This window comes from Notothenia coriiceps, unplaced genomic scaffold (assembly GCF_000735185.1).
Source record: "Notothenia coriiceps isolate Sejong01 unplaced genomic scaffold, NC01 NC01_scaffold00035810, whole genome shotgun sequence".
In the NCBI taxonomy this organism is placed as follows: Eukaryota; Metazoa; Chordata; class Actinopteri; order Perciformes; family Nototheniidae; genus Notothenia; species Notothenia coriiceps.
Window position 1 is genome coordinate 1 of NW_011368511.1, and position 5,993 is coordinate 5,993.

Below are 5,993 nucleotides of genomic sequence, written 5' to 3' on the forward strand. Positions count from 1 at the left end.
CCCAACACCAAACAGATCATTGCAGCATTACCCATAATCCCCTCTGTTTCAGCCCTGTTTCAAAAGTGCTGATTCCCTGGGTGTTTCTCAATCGCGAGTAAAGCTGCTGCAGAGCCACTATTTCAAGCACACGAGTGCCGCCGAAGGACTGTTCCAATCTCCAGCATACTTGGAAATCTACCGAGCCCTGCGTGCTTCGTTAGGAGAAATTTCGAGGCTGCACATGTGTAGACTCTGCGGTCTTAAAATCCCCACAATGCTTTGCGCACGGACCAATTTCCTCAAATTTGTGGTGGAAAATGTAAGGCGGGGCCTCTCATATGACACACACCTGCACACTTGCTAGCCTGTTCCACTCTTCGTTTTCCGAATGCTAGGAAGTATTCTTGCCTCGCTTCTGAAGCAAGACGCTCGGCAGACATGTGCTACCAAGCAAGCGTACTCGAGATTGAGACACCACCCTGTGACTTTAGATGAAAGTAAGGAGCCCCTCCCCACGCCCCTCTGAGAGATATTTGGTTAAAAAGAACACAATGGTGCTCTAGGAGGAGATTCAGGTGATAAGGGGGGGGGGGGGGTTACCTTGGTTGCTGATTGGCTAATGGTTACTCAAGCCAAAAAAACGTTATGACATCATAAAGTGGCCAAAATCTGATCAGCTCATTTTCAGACAGGTTTTTATAGAAATGGATCAGGACAAAAAGAGAGAGAATCTTTTTTCCTGAAACTTTCAGAATCTCTTTCCACAGAGGGGACACATGTTGATGTAGAAGAGACAGGAAGAAGTGGATTTTGCATAATAGGTGACCTTTAAAGAATAAAAAGCTTGAGATAAAAAGATTGTAAACGGTGTGTTTTGTGTTTTCTCTCTTAATGACTTCCCGTCAGGCGTGGGTTGATGGAGGATGACGCAGAGCCGATCTTCGAGGACGTGATGATGTCATCGCGAGGACAGCTGGAGGACATGAACGAGGAGTTCGAGGACACGATGGTGATCGACCTGGTCAGTGACGCCACTTTCTCCCAGGGCCTTTCATTTAGGGCAGATACAGATAGGAGCATTGTGTTTAGTCATTGTTGTCTTTCTAATTCAATGTCTTCTTTTGTCTTTCTTCCCACCCAGCCGCCATCGAGGAACAGACGTGAAAGAGCAGAATTAAGACCAGACTTCTTTGACTCTGCAGCGATGATTGAGGACGAGTCGGTGAGTAAAACTTTGACAGTTTGACTCAGGAAAGTAAGAACAGCTCAAACAATTAGGCCGTTAATTGATTAGCCAACTTACACAAAATAAAGCCTTCCTTCTATCAATCATTTTTATATTTTTTACAAGCTAAAATGTAAAGATGAATTGCTTCCAGCCTCAAAATGTCAGCAGGTCACCATTGAAAAAGAGGTCAAAGATCTCAATGGGTTTTCACCTGAATAAATAAAGGTTTTGAATTGAATTGAATTGTGAACTTTTGGTTTGTTTGTTTTTATACTGTCAATGAAAGTCTGAATATTTATTAAAATGTAATTTAAGGCACTGGAACATTGTAATGGACATGTTTGACTTAAGATTAGCGAAAACAATTGTTAGTTTCAGCCCAATGTGCTAATCAGTCATCTAAAATAAGTTTCATACCGTCAGTGATTTGATTCTGTTTTAAAGACACAATATGTAGAATGTGAACTTTTTAACTCTGGCGCCCCCTAGTGGTATAAAAGAAAAGCAGCCGTGAAAGTCTGAGATCTTTTCTGTTTAAGATCATCTGACACCTCTCTCTCTCTCTCTCTCTCTCTCTCTCCATGTTTTTAGGGTTTCAGCATGCCCATGTTCTGATCCAGGAAGAGGCAAAGATCCTGAGCTCAGGATCCACATCAGGAGTCAACAGAAGGGAGGGTCTGGGCCGTCTCACCCAGAAAACCTGCCAATCAAACTCTTAAGAATAGGAAACAACATTGTTGAAACACTTTTCTCTTTCTGTAAGACGGGATGGAAGCATTGTTTGTCAGGTGGATCTGCTGACGGACGTGGAATCGGCCGGATCTCACCTGGAAAGTCAAGCGAGGATCGGCTGTGTTCTCACGGGCCGGAGGATCCAGAACCGAGTCCGGAATATTCAAGAGCTTCGTCTTCTCTCTAAATCATCCTCCTCTTCCTCCCTTTCCAGCCTGTTGGTTTAGCTCTTGTTAGCGGTAGCTCGGATGGCCGACGAGCACTTGCAGTTTTTACGGTTCCCTGTTACACAGATGTACAGTTATTTGGTTCAGAGCAGCCCCTCCCCCCCCTCACCCTCCCCCCTTATTTTGGTGTCGCACTTCGAATCCGTCTGGTAGAATCTGACATAGAGAGGATATCAATACTAAGTGTTCTATATCTTTGCTCTTATTACCACCCAACGACCCCTCTCCGCTCTCTGTTCGCCATCAGAGTCCTCGTGTGTGTGCGTGCGTGTGTGTGTGTGTGTGTGTGCGTGCGTGTGTGCGTTGGTGATGGTTGAGTAGTTGCGTGACGTCAAAGCGAAGGAGAAGCCACCCTCCCCCCGCTCTCAGATCTCGGATACGTTTTTGAAGTTTAAAAAAAAAAGAAAATAAACATATTTTTAATTCTGTAGCTTTAGTACTAAAGTTTTAAATCAAGTGTGTCTTTGTTTCTGTCGGATGTTTGTACAGCTTTTTCTCGAATATGTATCATGTTTGTTGCCAAATTGTGGCCTACATACTTACGGTATATTCCTTCCCCTACACCTGTGTCTCATATCTAACGGTTACCAAGCTCAGAGTGTTGCTGTGGGATCTCTTTAAGCGCTGTATGGTCTGATTGTAGTCGTTTCACAGTTCAGTATTTACAGCAAACTATCTGTTCATTTTGTTCATTTTACAGGTTACATTTCTACGCCTGTCTCAGTGTTATCTGATCCAAGATGATTTGTTGTTATTCTGATTTGTTTGAATGTGTTTTGAATGTTTCCAGCCATATCGTTGTTCACGCTCCGTCGGTTAATCAATCATCCACCTCTCCCCCTGGCTGGCTTGGCAGTCCTCCTGTAAATATCAGAGACAATTGGATCTTTCCTGCAGTGCAGTTGACATCAGTTGCCCTTAAATGCTCTAAACGCCTGTTTTTTTCTTCTGTGAACCTAAATTCTTTTTAATAAAATAAAATCTGTATTCGATTTATGGACAAGTGTTTGAGTGTGCCTTTTGTTTCACAGCCCAGAGTTCAACACTTTGCCAACGTTGACCCATTACTGTGTAGCACCTCATTTTCACCCTGGTTACATTTGACAAAACAATCTGAACTCAAGTCTCTTGCCCTCAAACTGTAGATATTCAGACTCTCCGTGGTTTTCTGTGCTCCTCTCATCCATGATGTCTGAACTAAAGTTGTCAGAATCGATCTCCTGATGAAGACTGTGATACAGTCCAAAGCTCCAAGGAAAGTAAGTGAACCTCGAGGCAAAAATATTGTATAATATAACGGTATAATAAAACATGTTAAGTTGTCAAACCTCACTTTTCTCCAAGGATTTAACAACTGCAGTGAAAGCATTAAAAGATTTGTTTCTCGCTCACTGTAGAACATCTCTTAACGGACACAAGCACGACATCTTTTCATCAAGCTAGATATCTCTCTGCAAAAAATCTTAAAGGTAGGGTAGATAAGAATGGAGAAACCAGTTCGAGTGCGCTAGAATTTGAAAGTACGCTGCCGAAAAAAATCGGCCCCTTCTTTCAGACTTCCTCACAGAGCCCCGCCTCCAACACACACGAACGCGCACATGACCAATGAGGGCACGAGATAAGTTTGTGCACGAGATGGAAGGCTGACAGGCAGGTAGGCCGTCCAGTTATTTAAGCCGGGCCGGCTCAGATGATTGGTCTTGCTTTTTACAGCGCCACGGCTTCCACAGATGACATTTTTGTATGTATTCATTGCTATCGGGATGTTAAGAGCATTCCATGGAATATAACAAAAAGTGTTTCTGAAGTGAATTACCTACCCCACCTTTAAGCGTATTTCCCAATCTTACTTCTAATTCGTTGTTTTAACATTTCTGCTCTTTGTGAATTTCACTTACACACTCGAAAACCAATATTATACTTATAAACACACACACTCACACTCTTGTAATTTCTGCAGATACAAATCCTTGCATTGGTTGAAGTGAACAAAAACAGAAACATGATATTGAGTCCATGATTTATTTTACAAATGGCAGAGGCTGCCAGAGAAGAAAGGCACAGTTCCATGTTGTGAGGATGACCTAAACACAGGGAGTGTCTAAAAACACTACGGTTCACACCACAAACTTCAACAACTAAATACAGAACATAAGCAACACTATTGTCATGAACAGACAATAAAAACAGACATGTTTGCATTTCCACTCTACGACCATGTGACAGTTTAGTTGCTCGTGTCCGTTCAGTGACACATAATCTACTCCTTTTAGATCAAATCTTGTTCTCAAACATGTCAAATCAAAGAAACAGTAGTGTCCAATGTGTACTGACATACAAGTATCTTGAATGTGTATAACAGCTTGTATCCTGGTCAGGTACTGGAAATGAGTTAGGGTTTCCATATCAAGGGTAAAGTTGTAAAGACACACCTGCTGATTTTGTTGACAGAGCACCAATATTTTCCCCAAAAACTTCAAAATGACACTACTAATGCCATATTACAATATCCAAAATCTAGAATGATATTTAGTCTGATATCGACATATTGCCCTGGTTCAAAACATAATCTGATTTTATTTATTGGGATGCTAACACGCACTAACAGAATCAGGTAGTGTATCTTTAAGTGCTGCTTCAGTGGAGTGGTGAATGACAAAACACAATCTGCTTACAGGCTACCCAAGTCCTAACCACGGGAACTAGTGCAGTTCATTCGGATGTGAAGTCAGTATCAGTGAACTCCCACAGCGAGCCTTCAGAGAGAGTTCATGTGAAAAAACAGTTTGTGTTGGATCACAGAGGAATGTTGGCGTGTTTCTTCCAGGGGTTCATCTGCTTCTTGCTGGCCAGCACCTCCAGATCTCTGCAGATCTTCTTGCGAGTTGTTGACGGTTCGATTATGTCATCCACAAAACCTGAAACAAACCATTTCAGCTCAAGGTCAGTATCAGGTGTGTATTAGGGATGGGAATTTGAAAGCAAATGTATATTCGAATATTCGACCCCCAAAAAAACGGTTAACCGAAATGTACATATCCTATAAAAAAAAAGTGGGAAAAATTTTGACAATTTTTTTTAATTAATTTTAAATGAAAGAGGGATCATACACGAACAACACAACGGGTTAGGGTAACGCCTATGCACAGAATGCAGCTATTCAATACTCATTCTTGTTTAAGAATATGAGCATGTCTACTCGAGGCGATTCACAATCAGGCCAGCTGTAGAGAAGACCCTCTCAGCTGGAATGTGGGCATAAGATGAGGTTTGAGTCTGCGTGACCTGCGTGTAGGGAGGGGCAGCAGACGTATCATTAGCTAGAACAGCTAGATCTGATGGAATCGGACAAAAACGTGAGTGAAGTATAACCGGACGCGAGAGAGAGAGAGAGAGAGATCAGCACCTGCAGCTCTGCCCGCTGTGAGGGACCGGTGAGCGGAGCAAAACACACCTTTAGACCTATGGCACTGTCGTATACATTTAATTATTCCATTTGATCATATGTAATCAACTTAGGCATCCCTCCCAATAAAAACAATTACAATAAAAATATTCATAACTCATATTATCATTTCGAATATTCGATTAATCGTTGCCATCCCTAGTGTGTATGGTTTATATTTGTGTGTGGAGTCTAAGCACAATCAGGGATGATGGTGAGAGATTTTGCATCGCTATAAAGACATGAAAGTTACCTCTGACAGCAGCTGGGAAAGGGTTGGCGAACTTCTCCACGTATTCAGCCTCTGCCTCAACCTGGTTCTCCTTTCCTCTGAAGATAATCTGAACAGCACCCTGAGAAAGAAAGAAAGAAAGAAAGA

The 5,993-nt window shown here is 42.2% G+C and overlaps 1 long non-coding RNA gene across 1 annotated transcript; it reads left to right on the plus strand.

Annotated features, from left to right (window-relative positions):
• The first annotated feature begins 856 nt into the window (after positions 1 to 856).
• On the plus strand, positions 857 to 3,163 carry LOC104963210 (uncharacterized). Its single transcript, XR_800289.1, has 3 exons — positions 857 to 1,003; positions 1,124 to 1,204; positions 1,802 to 3,163. It is a non-coding gene; the product is annotated as an uncharacterized lncRNA (long non-coding RNA).
• Positions 3,164 to 5,993: the final 2,830 nt, after the last annotated feature.